Source organism: Saccopteryx leptura, chromosome 4 (genome assembly GCF_036850995.1).
Source record: "Saccopteryx leptura isolate mSacLep1 chromosome 4, mSacLep1_pri_phased_curated, whole genome shotgun sequence".
Lineage (NCBI taxonomy): Eukaryota > Metazoa > Chordata > Mammalia > Chiroptera > Emballonuridae > Saccopteryx > Saccopteryx leptura.
Genome location: NC_089506.1, coordinates 169,925,312 through 169,938,986, shown reverse-complemented (window position 1 = coordinate 169,938,986; position 13,675 = coordinate 169,925,312). Strand labels below are relative to the sequence as shown.

At 48.1% G+C, this 13,675-nt stretch overlaps 1 long non-coding RNA gene across 2 annotated transcripts in view; it reads right to left on the bottom strand.

Annotated features, from left to right (window-relative positions):
• Nucleotides 1-249: 249 nt before the first annotated feature.
• Nucleotides 250-13,675, bottom strand: part of LOC136403354 (uncharacterized) — a 102,070-nt gene continuing 88,644 nt past the window's right edge. The window contains exon 3 of one of the 2 annotated variants that reach the window (XR_010751135.1): nt 250-669. This is a non-coding gene — a long non-coding RNA (uncharacterized lncRNA). Of the gene's footprint in view, nt 670-6,981; nt 7,284-13,675 lie in introns of those variants that run through there. The other variant, XR_010751136.1, reaches the window with a different exon arrangement.

Here is a 13,675-nt window from a genome sequence, read left to right as displayed (position 1 = left end):
AAAATAATGAACAGATTAAATGCTATAGAAATGTTTACCTGAAACCTATGTACTCTTATTGATCAATGTCACCCTGTTAAAGTTAATTTTCTAAATAAAATTTAAAAATTAAAAACAAACAAACTAGCCAATCGGGAAAGAGTAAGATTGTGTGGTTACTGTAAGGTATTTTCTGCCAAGAAAGAAAGAAGGACATAGCCATCAAGTGTGGACAAGCAAAAGCTTTATTTAGAGCACATCCCGGGCGAGGTTCACTGGTCCACAAGACTGGTCAGGGAAGTCGTGCCGCTTCTCCCACCCAGGTGTAATTTATAGTGTTGGTAGGGTGGTGGTGGGTGGTGAAATTTCATTGACTGACAGACAGTTCTTTTTCAAAATGCTCCTGGGCTGTTTCTTTTGGTGGGCATGGGTGTGGCTATTTTTTTGGCAGTCATGGACGTGTGTGGTTCTTCACGTGACCTTCCCCCATTGCCAACTGACCTCACATTTCAACCTTTTATGTTAGATAGGGGCACCGCTCTTCATCTGGCTACTTCCTGCTGGTTAGGGGCATCATGGGGAAGGGAGGTCGGAAGGTGGTGGCTCTGAGGAGATTCGTGTATATCGGTGTAGGAGAGCATCTGGTTGACCGTGACTCGAGAAACCTCGCAGATGTGACCCTGTAAGAATCTAAGAAAAAAAGGAGCAAAATGAGTAATATGCTGATAATCAGAAGAGGGCCTAGGATAGGGGCAGCCCAGGTGAGGATGGTGACTGCCACCAGGAGTTAAGCAGGTTGTAGGAGGAGAGGTTCTTGCGCAGTTTCTCTTGCAGGCAGTTGAGTACATTGATGTTTTCTTTCACCAGGGCAATTGTATTGATATAGTATCAGCATTGCTCCCTGCTTTAATTCACTCTGGTGGCGGGTTCCTGGTGGGAGGGACAGGAGTAACAGGAGGATCTGCAGGGCCCAACCTTTCGGTCAGCCAAAGACGGGTGGGGCCCAGTGGTTCCGAATGCCAGTGGTCCTGCATGGGGGCAAGCTTAAGGCGAGAGACATGGTACCAAGGTATTTGTCCCAGGACAGGGGTTGGGAAACTTTTTGGCTGAGAGAGCCATGAACGCCACATATTTTAAAATGTAATTCTGTGAGAGTCATACAATGACCCATGTACGTTAAGAATTATCCAATAAAAATTTGGTGTTGTCCCGGAGGACAGCTGTGATTGGCTCCAGCCACCCGCAACCATGAACATGAGCGGTAGGAAATGAATGGATTGTAATACATGAAAATGTTTTATATTTTTAACGTTATTATTTTTTAATTAAAGATTTGTCTGCGAGCCAGATGCAGCCATCAAAAGAGCCACATCTGGCTTTCAAGCCATAGGTTCTCGACCCCTGCCCTAAAAGCTTGGCTGCAGTGTAGTCAATATTACCATATGGGGTCCTGTCCATCAGGGCTGTAGGGAGCCGGGTTGGAGTTCTCTTAGAACAGTGGTCCCCAACCCCTGGGCCGTGGACCGGAACCGGTCCGTGGGCCATTTGGTACTGGTCCGCAGAGAAAGAATAAATAACTTACATTATTTCCATTTTATTTATATTTAAGTCTGAACGATGTTTTATTTTTACAAAAGACCAGATTCCCTCTGTTACATCCGTCTAAGACTCACTCTTGACGCTTGTCTCGGTCACGTGATACAGTTATCTGTCCCACCCTAAAGGCTGGTCCGTGAAAATATTTTCTGACATTAAACCAGTCCGTGGCCCAAAAAAAGATTGGGGACCACTGCCTTAGAAGAACTTTGTCCCTGGATGGATGAGCTTCACTTGGACACCCTATGGGAAGAAGGGTCCGGTCCGCGTGTTCCCTAAGAAGATAGCAGAGTAAAGACAGAAAGGGGAGGTATGTGGCAAGAGGAAGGGGGTTGACAGGTAAGTTGTGATTAATTAGAAATGGTCTACTGTAAACCAGCTCAAAGGGGCTGAGTCCAGTGGAGTTTCGCGGTGTTGCTCTGATTCTGGTGAGTGCCAGGGGGAGGAGGTTTGGCCAGGAGAGTCTGGTCTTGATGGAAAGTTTGGTTAGCTGACTCTTCTTTTTTTTTTTTTTTCTGAAGCTGGAAACGGGGAGAGACAGCCAGACAGACTCCCGCATGCGCCCGACCGGGATCCACCCGGCACACGCACCAGGGGCGACGCTCTGCCCACCAGGGGGCGACACTCTGCCCCTCCAGGGCTTCGCTCCGTCTCGACCAGAGCCACTCCAGCGCCTGGGGCAGAGGCCAAGGAGCCATCCTCAGCGCCCGGGCCATCTTTGCTCCAATGGAGCCTCGGCTGCGGGAGGGGAAGAGAGAGAGGGGGGGGGGGTGGAGAAGCAAATGGGCGCCTCTCCTATGTGCCCTGGCCGGGAATCGAACTCGGGTCCCCCACACGCCAGGCCGACGCTCCACCGCTGAGCCAACTGGCCAGGGCCGGTTAGCTGACTCTTCAGGATGCCGTGGGCCCTTTATGTAAGAAACAGTGGATTTCAGAAAGGAGTGTTTCAGCCTGTCCTTTTGGTAAGGCAATTCTATCTCCGAGAAATATCCATCCCTGGTTGCACACGTCTTCACCTTTTCTGAGGAGGGTCTGTTCTTCCTCAGGAGTGTAGGAAGGTTTCAAGGAGGTGGAGAGAAACATGAGAGGAGTGGAGGAGGTCTTTGTGGTGAGGTTCTGAGCCACAGTATCAGCTCAGCTTTCCCAAGATCACTGGGTCCTGAGAGGTTTGATGGCCCCTACAATGTACCACAGCCACCTCAGCGGGAAGCTGTAATGCCTGCAAAAGTTTAGAAATGAGGGTAGCATTGATTATGGGGGAGCCCTTGGTAGTGAGGAAGCCACTTCCCTTTCAGAGGGCAGAGTGACTAGGGGTGATAAGAAAGGCATATTTAGAGTCAGTATATATGGTTACGCGTTTTCCCTGGGCCAGAGTGAGTGCCCGCATTGAGGGCAATCAGCTCTGCTTTCTGGGAGGTGGTGCCCTCTGGCAGCTGTTGAGCTTCTAGGGTGGAGGAGGTGGTGACCACTGCGTAGGCCACCCGTCATCGTCCATTGGGTCCCTGTAAAGAGCTCCCATCTACAAAGAGTATTCGATCTGGATCTTTTAGAGGGGAATCTGATAATCCATCTCAGGGTCTGTTGAGGAAATGTATTAGTTCCGTACAGGAGTGGGTGGGTTCCGGAAGTGTTGTTGGAGCTGGCAGTAGAGTGGCTGGGTTGAGTCAGGGAGAGGGCAAAAGAGTGACTAAGGGGTTTTTGATGAACAGGAGGTGAAATTCTTTAGGTGGGAAGGACCCAATAGAGAAAGAGATTTGTGTGAAAGGAGGTCAGTGAGCCTGTGGGAGGAGAAGACAGTGATGGGTTGGGAAAGGGTGAGTTTAGTAGCCTCCTTGGGGAGTTCAGCTGCCACGCCCAGTGCCTGGAGGCAGGGTTGCCAGGTTTTGATGGTGGTGTCCAGTTGTTTAGAGAGATATGCCACGGGGCGGTATGTAGGCCGCACAGGTTGATTCAGTACTCCAATTGCATTACCGTGCTTTTCATCAGTGAAAAGGTGGAAGGAGCGTTTGGGTTCAGGTAAAGCGAGACGGGGAGAGGAGATGAGGGCATCTTGAAGGGTACAGAAAGCCCTTTTGATGGCTTTGGGGGATGTGAGAGGTTCCATGGGACTCTCTTCTGCAGCCTCAAAGAGAGGTTTAGCCAAAAGAGCAAAATTGGGAATCCAGTGTCTAAAGAAGCCCATCAGACCAAGGAAAGAAAGAATCTGATCAGTGGTGGTAGGTGGTTGGACACTGTGGAGGGTCTGAGTTCGATCTAGAGTGAGACCTCGGGTGGTGGGGGTTAAGGCGATGCCCAGATAGACTACAGACTGAGAGTGAAGTTGAGCCTTAGTAGAGGAGACACGATACCCCTTCATGGTGAGGAAGTTAAGAAGGGTGGCGGTGTGTTTCCTTGAGGCGGACAGGGAGTCTCGGAGTTGGAAAGAACTGAGGGGAGGCCAGAGGCAGGGGACTTACTGCACCATGTGCCAAAGTGGGTGGGAGGTCAGAGGTCCGTGGTCTTCCTCGGAAGAGAAGGGAAAAGGGGCAGCCCTTGAGGACTCAAGCTCCTCCCAGGTTTTGGCACCAAATGTAAGGTATTTTCTGCCAAGGAAGAAAGAAGGCATAACCATCAAGTGTGGACAAGCAAAAGCTTTATTTAGAGTGCTCCTGGGCGAGGTTCACTGGTCCGCAATACAGGGGCCAGGGAAGTTATGCAGCTTCTCCCGCCCGATGTAATTTATAGTGTTGGTAGGGTGGTGTTGCGTGGCAAAATTTCATTGGCTGACAGACAGTTTTCTTTTTCAAAATGCTCCTGGAATGTTTCTTTTGGCCGGCATGGCTGTGGCCGTTTCTTTGGGTGGTCATGGGAGTGTGGGGTTCCTCACGTGACCTTCCACCATTGCCAACCGACCTCACAGGTACCATCCCAGCCAATGGGGCAAGACCCAGCCTAGGGCCTGCATTAGGGACAAAAACAGAACCCACTTCCCTTCCCACGTGCTTGCTGGCTGGCTTTCACTAGCAGCAGCACATCCTTCTGCAGAAGCTATTAAAGTTGCCCTGCTGAAGTATTTTGTCTCCACAAGTCTTGCTTGATTACAAATCTAACACTTTGGGGGCTCATCCAGGATCCCTGTTCCCCTCAGGAGGGATCTTGGCCCTCTTTAGAGGGAGATGCGTCTCACTGCTCCATTGCAGCAGCCCTCGACTAAAGGGAAGAACTCAGCCCAGATAGCGAACAAACCTGGACTCTTAGCAACATGGGGAAGGAGCCCTGGAAAGGTGATACTGTGGTGACCAGGCAACTCCAAGCACAGACCAAGATAAGAAAAGTTGCAAGTGTGGCAAAGTACTCCTTGGTGGTCGGGGAGAGGTGCAGGAGGTGGTGTGCCTGTGTTGTGCTGAGTCATGCAGTGAGTGTAGAGTCCTGATCCATGGTTCTGTGGTGACCTCATAAGGATTATGGAGGTATCAAGCAGTACTTGATTTGAGTCAGGAGTTTATACTGACCCATCAGTTGCTAAGAGACACTCAACACCCCCTGAGGGGAGCGGCCAGAGATGGAGGAAGCAAATGACAAGAGTGCAAAAAACTTCCAGGAAGGGGGTGGAGGGGTAGGGGGGTGGGGGTGAGGTTGAGCCTCTCTCAGGAGTTATGCCACAGTCAGGACAGGAAATCACAACTCTAAGATAACAACTAGAGATAAAGATGGTAACAAACCAAAGGGAAAGTAACCTCCCAATGCTCACTTATTAGGATGATAATTCCCAAAGGACGAGGAAAAAGAAGCAACAAATGATATCAATTTAGGATAGCCAAGATGCGGCTCTTTTGAGGCCAAAATTAAGTTCTTGCACGCAAAATTGGAAATGCTGGCTCTAATATGGAACTCAATAAAATAGTTTTATTCCTATATTCAAGTGCTCTGGGCATTGTTGCTTTGAAATTAGAATATGTAAGGAGCACTCATTTAAACTTAAATAGAATGGAATTTGGGGTCCTACACTTGTTTCTCTGTTTTGTACTCTGTAAGGTCTTGGCAAACTAATGCTGTGCTCTGTGTTCACTGTCTTCAGAGTAAAGGACCAAGCAGCAACTCTGCTCTTAGGTTTAATCAGGTTTATTTATGTGTCATGCCTGTGTCTCTGTACTGTAATTGTCTTGTCTGTGTGTCAAATTGTACTATTTAGAATTTGGTTATTATGTTATATAACAGCTTTCATATTGTTCATATTAAAGATTCTACTGAGAAAAAAATTAATTAATAATTCAAAGTGGTGAAAAGATTTCACTCCCCTTTCCAGACAGTACAACTCAGAAAAAGGAAAAACAAACAAACAAACAAATATACCCAGGTTATTTAAATATCTTTTGGAGGTCTGAAAACTGTTGTAGTTTTGAGAATAATAAGAGAATTAACACTTCTCCAGACCCTGTGTGGGCTGTAAAAATGGAAGGGGACATGACAGGACCTCAATGTAGAGAGAAAAAAAAAAGAGCCTGACCAGGCGGTGGCGCAGTGGATAGAGCGTCAGACTGGGATGCCGAGGACCCAGGTGCAAGGCCTCGAGGTCGCCTGCTTGAGCGCGGGCTAATCTGGTTTGAGCAAAAGCTCACCAGCTTGGACCCAAGATCGCTGGCTCAAGCAAGGGGTTACTCGGTCTGCTGAAGGTCCACGGTCAAGGCACATATGAGAAAGCAATCAATGAACAACTAAGGTGTTGTAACGAAAACTAATGATTGATGCTTCTCATCTCTCTCCGTTTCTGTCTGTCTGTCCCTATCTCTCTTTCTCTCTGACTCTCTCTCTCTCTCTGTAAAAAAAAAAAAAAAAAAAAAAAAAGGGTCCCCATATGGCACTTTAAAAATTCAAGCAGCTCAATAGCCCATACCCTCCCTTCTCTTAGGCCTTCTTAGAAAGTTGCAAAGGACAAATAAGGAATTTTGCCTTCTCTCCAACTATCAATAATACCGTTCATATTATAGTAAAAGAAAAATTACTCCAAAGTATTTTTTTCCTTTTGAATCAGGTGGTCTAGAAAAGCATTTGATATTACCACTAGTATAATTTAATTAATGTCTTTTAAAGTTCTTAATAAAAATATTTATTTGTTTTGCCTAGGTTTACAAAAGGTTCCTCTTATCTCTGTTATATCTTTTGAAAATATAAGTTTGTTTGTTAATGAAATATGTTTATAAAAGTATCAGTCTAAAATTGCTAATTACTAATTTAGTCCTCACTGAAAGTTAACAATTTTAGAAGACAGAAAAACTAAACCCAAAAGGTAGGGAACAGAAGAAAAAATATTAAGACAAACTAGAAAACCAAAGCAACTGAAAGCACAGATACAGATTTAATAGAAAACTAGATGATAGAGTGTAAGGTATTTCCCGCCGAGGAAGAAAGAAGAACGTAGCCACTAAGTGTGGACAAACCAAAGCTTTATTTAGAACGCATCATCGGTGAGGTTCACTGGTCGACAAGGCAGGGGTCAGGGAAGTCACTCAGCTTCCCTCGCCTGGGGGATAATTTATAGTGTAGGTAGGGTAGTGGTAGGTTGATATATCACGGCAAAGTTTCATTGGCTGACAGATTTTTTCAAAATGCTCCTGTGCCGTTTCTTTTGGCGGTCGTGGGTGTGGGCGGTTTTGGTCAACGTCCCCGGACCTGGTTCTTCATGTGATCTTCCCCCATTGCCAACCGACCTCACATAGAGGTTGAAAATACTGTCGAGGCAAAGCATTTCAGCTAGAAAAGGAAAAAGCAAGCTGGGACAGCTATTGGACACAAGCATATGAGATGTCAAAAAATTGAAAGATTGGACAAAGTACAAGAACAAAAACAACTAAGGAAGAAATTAAATTTTTAATAATTTATCATTTAATAAGAACTTATTATAAAAGTTTAATTTCTGGTGGTGCAGAAGTTAGATTTGAGAAGGCGAGGGTGTTTAAACGGCTGTAGACCAGGACTAACTTAGAATAGTATCTGCAGAAGCTAGAAGGGAAATTGGTTTAAAGTCACTCTGAAAAGCTACTAAAAGGATTGAAGTAATCGAAAGCTAGGATAGGATGTTTTTGGAAGAGTTAAAAATTAAAAGACCTAAATACACTAGTTTAGTTTTCTTTGGAAAATATAAAGGACTTTTATAACTGAAGTAATTTAACATGAAGAGTAATCACCAACTGAACAGTTTTGGTTTTGCGTTGGACTGAGCTCAGATGATTTAAAATCCCGAGGACTAGTGTTAATTGGCAGCTGACCCAGGTGTTACACAGAAGTGGACTCAGTGAAGCTAGGAAGCCAGCAACAGACAGGGCTCCAGGAGCCAGTGTGGTGAGGCTGCCAGCAGCAGACAGGGTTCCAGGAGCCAGTGTGGTGAGGCTGCCAGCAGCAGAGGGCTCCAGGAGCCAGTGTGGTGAGGGAAGCCAGCAGCAGACGGGGCTCCGGGAGCCAGTGTGGTGAGGGAAGCCAGCAGCAGACAGGGCTCCGGGGGCCAGTGTGGTGAGGGAAGCCAGCAGCAGACAGGGCTCCGGGAGCCAGTGTGGTGAGGGAAGCCAGCAGCAGAGGGTTCCGGGAGCCAGTGTGGTGAGGGAAGCCAGCAGCAGACAGGGTTCCGGGAGCCAGTGTGGTGAGGGAAGCCAGCAGCAGACAGGGCTCCGGGAGCCAGTGTGGTGAGGGAAGCCAGCAGCAGACAGGGTTCCGGGAGCCAGTGTGGTGAGGGAAGCCAGCAGCAGAGGGCTCCAGGGGCCAGTGTGGTGAGGGAAGCCAGCAGCAGACGGGGCTCCGGGAGCCAGTGTGGTGAGGGAAGCCAGCAGCAGACGGGGCTCCGGGAGCCAGTGTGGTGAGGGAAGCCAGCAGCAGACAGGGTTCCGGGAGCCAGTGTGGTGAGGGAAGCCAGCAGCAGACGGGGTTCCGGGAGCCAGTGTGGTGAGGGAAGCCAGCAGCAGACGGGGCTCTGGGAGCCAGTGTGGTGAGGGAAGCCAGCAGCAGACAGGGCTCCAGGAGCCAGTGTGGTGAGGGAAGCCAGCAGCAGAGGGTTCCGGGAGCCAGTGTGGTGAGGGAAGCCAGCAACAGACAGGGTTCCGGGGGCCAGTGTGGTGAGGGAAGCCAGCAGCAGACAGGGCTCCAGGGGCCAGTGTGGTGAGGGAAGCCAGCAGCAGACAGGGCTCCAGGGGCCAGTGTGGTGAGGGAAGCCAGCAGCAGACAGGGTTCCAGGAGCCAGTGTGGTGAGGGAAGCCAGCAGCAGAGGGTTCCAGGAGCCAGTGTGGTGAGGGAAGCCAGCAGCAGACAGGGTTCCAGGAGCCAGTGTGGTGAGGGAAGCCAGCAGCAGAGGGTTCCAGGAGCCAGTGTGGTGAGGGAAGCCAGCAGCAGACAGGGTTCCAGGAGCCAGTGTGGTGAGGGAAGCCAGCAGCAGAGGGTTCCAGGAGCCAGTGTGGTGAGGGAAGCCAGCAGCAGAGGCTTCCAGGAGCCAGTGTGGTGAGGGAAGCCAGCAGCAGAGGGTTCCAGGAGCCAGTGTGGTGAGGGAAGCCAGCAGCAGAGGGTTCCAGGAGCCAGTGTGCTGAGGGAAGCCAGCAGGAAGGAAGGAGCCCTAATGATTTGGAGGTGAAGTAGGAGAAGATTCCACGAAGGAGGAGCCAGTGCGAGGTGCCAACGCCAGCGTGTGACTGGGAGACCGCAGGGAGGCAGCGCACCCGGTGTGCAGGCCACCTCCACGCAGCCGGTGGTGTTGTCAATGTCAGGGAGGTCAGCAGGTCCAGGTTTTTGGTAACTTGAGTGTGGTGACCTGTACTAATGGTAATGGAGGGGCTGTGTACTTAAGCAGCAAGGGCTTGTTATGGAACGTAGGCCCCTTTTCGAGTGTTGGAGGTTTCTCTTTCTCAGGCTTATTTTCCCACGCATCTTGTCTGAAGCCTTTGAGGGCAGATTTCCAAGGCCCGGAAGAATGGTAGAGGGTAAGTTTTATGGTTTTTGTCTTTTAACCATTTTGAGGGAAACAAATAAATTTGAGACCAAACTGAGGCAAGTTTTGTAAGCAGTCTTTACTTTTAGTTTGGGGAAATGAAGCATTTTAGTTTTGTGACTAGATGTGATGTCAGTTTGGGCATCTAACTCTGGGGGTAAAATTTTTTTTGTGGGGTGGGGGGAAAAATATGTTTTCAGTTCTTTTCCCCTTAGGTCTGTCTAGAATCTCAAAGGCAAATGACTTGAGGTAACAGGAAAAAAAGTTTTTTTCTAAGGCTTTCCACAGATGCTATAGCACTGTTGGTCAAATAAGTTTGTAAAATTTGATTTTTATGTTTGCTCTCTTATAGTTTGCATTGGGGGCTGGGCAGTGCCAGGTATATGTGGTCTGTGAAATTACAAATTACCTTCCTGCTTGGGAAGGGCTATTGTTTCGCTAATATTTGCTGAAGGAGAAGTTTTTGTGCCAGAAAGTTTTGAAAAGAGAGAAGAAGGAGAAGAGGCAGAGAAGAGAAAGAAGCCATGTTTGCAGGGAGCGCAGAGAGAATGCAGAGTGCTGAAGAAGAAGCCAGTTTGTGCAGAGAGAGAGAAGGTGTGCAGATGGGAACCAGAGGTGAGGGGTTTGGGGAGCTCCGCTAAGACTGATGGGACCTTTGATTCTAGGAAAAACCGGAGAAGATTCTTCTGGTTGTGGAACCAGAGAATGCTTCAGGGCTTTGGGAGCTCTGAATGAAAAGAGAAGTGCTTTCCCTGTGTATTTGCTCATCCGTCAGTGTGAGACTTTAATAAAGGAATGGCCCACCATTTTTTGGTTCCACTGTTTCTTTACCATCTGTCCAAATCCAATGGGAACCTGAACCTGCATGGCCATGACAGCTGTGACCACTGGCTCTACAAGCACTATTGACAAACGGGGTTAAAGAAGGATTGCGTTGATACGCTGTTGGCAACAAAGCCTTTAGGATTGGAGCTACCTGTTCCCTTGGAAGAGTATTTCCAGTTGAAGCTGAAACGCACAGCACAGGGCAGCTTTGGTTCACATTCATTCATCTCAGGAGAACTTCAGAAGAGCTTGACTTGGCCAAATGTTGAAGTTAAATTTTCAAATAATGTAACTTTTAAATACCTTGTATTTAAGGGGAGAGGCAGATTTTGACAATTAGTCTTTGGCAATGGCCTGTTATGGTTGGGATAAAGAGGGTTGGGTTTAAGTAATTCTTTTTAGTTTATGATTTCAGATAACTCATGCCAGAGAACTTAAATAATTAGGATGGAAAAGCTAAGCAATTGTGACTTCCAAGTTGGCAAGTAACTCCCTATCCTCAAAAGTTTTTTTTTTTTCTCAACTTCTGAATTGCGCAGCTAGGAAAGTTCACGAGGATCCACTGGATTCAAAGCGTAGGGCCTGGGGAAGGGAAGTGTTGGACTGGGGTTGGTCCAGCCCACTGGGCTGACAGAGTAGCAGCCTGCAGCTAGGAAAGTTCGTGAGGATCCACTGGATTCAAAGCATAGGGCCTGGGGAAGGGAAGTGTTGGACTGGGGTTGGTCCAGCCCACTGGGCTGACAGAGTAGCAGCCTGCAGCTAGGAAAGTTCGTGAGGATCCACTGGATTCAAAGCGTAGGGCCTGGGGAAGGGAAGTGTTGGACTGGGGTTGGTCCAGCCCACTGGGCTGACAGAGTAGCAGCCTGCAGCTAGGAAAGTTAACGAGGATCCACTGGATTCAAAGCGTAGGGCCTGGGGAAGGGAAGTGTTGGACTGGGGTTGGTCCAGCCCACTGGGCTGACAGAGTAGCAGCCTGCAGCTAGGAAAGTTCACGAGGATCCACTGGATTCAAAGCGTAGGGCCTGGGGAAGGGAAGTGTTGGACTGGGGTTGGTCCAGCCCACTGGGCTGACAGAGTAGCAGCCTGCAGCTAGGAAAGTTCGTGAAGATCCACTGGATTCAAAGCATAGGGCCTGGGGAGGGGAAGTGTTGGACTGGGGTTGGTCCGGCCCACTGGGCTGTCATAGTAGCAGCTTGCAGGCAGGAAAGTTCGTGAGGATCCACTGGATTCAAAGCATAGGGCCTGGGGAAGGGAAGTGTTGGACTGGGGTTGGTCCGGCCCACTGGGCTGTCATAGTAGCAGCCTGGGAATTTTCTGAAACACTAAAGTTTGGATGTGGTCATGTGTGGTTCTCTTTTGGAATTTTTTTTTCAGGTGATTTAATGAAACTTATTACTACTATAGAAGCTTCAGAGCAGAGGAAGTGGCTTAGTGATCCTGCAAGGATTTCTTCTGATAGTAGCTTTTGTATTATCATGTTTCTCTTCGTTATCAGAGAGTTGCTTCATTTCATCTGGGAGCAGAAAACAGCAGGCAACTGTTAACAGATAAATTAAACTGCACCTGCAGTATTGCATATTAGGAATAAGTGCTTATTTTTATTAAGAGCAATGGAGGGCGTAAGTATGGAAATGGCCACCTTCCTGATCCCTGCACTAAGGGATTCAGGATGGTGAGGAATTTTCCCATCCAGCTTTTTAAAATTAGAACAGCGCTTTGTGCCTGTGGTTTTAGGTGATGGGATGGCACCTCACTCAGAGGCAAGTTAATTCCTCAAAAGCCTCTCCAGATTGTAACAATGTTTATATAACTAAAATGTATTTAGCCTTGAATCTCTGAAAAAATCCTATGAAACGATAGGTTAAGGTGTGTGTCATTAACAAGAATCAGATGTTAATCTTACTAAAATGAAATGTTGTATTGTAATGTATATTATGTATATTATGCCGGTTATAGAAGGTTTGGGCAGAAGGAAGAAACAAAAAGAGAAGGAACTGAGAAAATGAATAAAGGCGAGAAAAGGGGAAGGACAAAAATGCAAGTTGACAAGGACAAGGAGGAAAGGGAGAGAACAAATGCTTTAAATGTAGAAAGTCTGGTCATTTTAAGAGAGTGCCCAGAATGAGAGAAAGCAAAAAAACTGATTCCCTCATGATGTTCAATCTTTTAACCATAGTAGAAATGGAGGATTTATTTATTTATTTATTTATTTATTTTGTATTTTTCTGAAGTTGGAAACAGGGAGGCAGTCAGACAGACTCCCGCATGCGCCCGACCAGGATCCACCCGGCACGCCAACCAGGGGGCGATGCTCTGCCCATCTGGGGCGTTGCTCTGTTGCAACCAGAGCCATTCTAGCACCTGAGGCAGAGGCCATGGAGCCATCCCCAGTGCCCGGGCAAACTTTGCTCCAATGGAGCCTTGGCTGCAGGAGGGGAAGAGAGAGAGGAAGGAGAGGGGGAGGGGTGGAGAAGCAGATGGGCGCTTCTCCTGTGTGCCCTGGCCGGGAATCTAACCTGGGACTCCTGCATGCCAGGCTGACGCTCTACCACTGAGCCAACCAGCCAGGGCCAGAAATGGAGGATTTAAAACATACCCTAGCGCCTGACCAGGTGGTGGCTCAGTGGATAGAGCATCAAACTGGGATGCAGAGGACCCAGGTTCGAGACCTCGAGGTCGCCAGCTTGAGCGTGGGCTCATCTGGTTTGAGCAAAGCTCACCAGCTTGGACCTAAGGTCGCTGGCTCGAGCAAAGGGTTACTCGGTCTGCTGAAGGCCCACGGTCAAGGCACATATGAGAGGGCAGTCAATGAACAACTAAGGTGTCGCAATAAAAAACTGATGATTGATACTTCTCGTCTCTCTCTGTTCCTGTCTGTCTGTCCCTATCTATCCCTTTCTCTGACTCTCTCTCTGTCTCTGTAAACAAACAAACAAACAAAAAAACAACCCAGAAAAAAACCCCAGACCCTAGCAATAGAGACAGGATACTAAGATGCAAATGCCTGGGTAGAATGGATCAAATATTCTGTTAGCACTTTAAACAAAAGCAACTGTTATGTTTGTGCTACTGGAGGACCTGAGACACAGATAGTCCCATTTTCACTTGGTGGTCCTTGGACTCTGATGGGATGAACTACATGGTAGCCCTGTTCCAACATGCCACTGCCTGGCAAAATGAGTCATTTTGGTCATTAGTGCTGCTGTTTCCCAAGGTCAAAGGCCCTGCGGGTCAGCCCTCCAGGGCTATTAGAGTGTCTCATCCTATTGCCAATTTCTCTTCATGTCTCTCAAGGTGGGGGGGACAATTTGGCATTTGTAGGAAACCTAA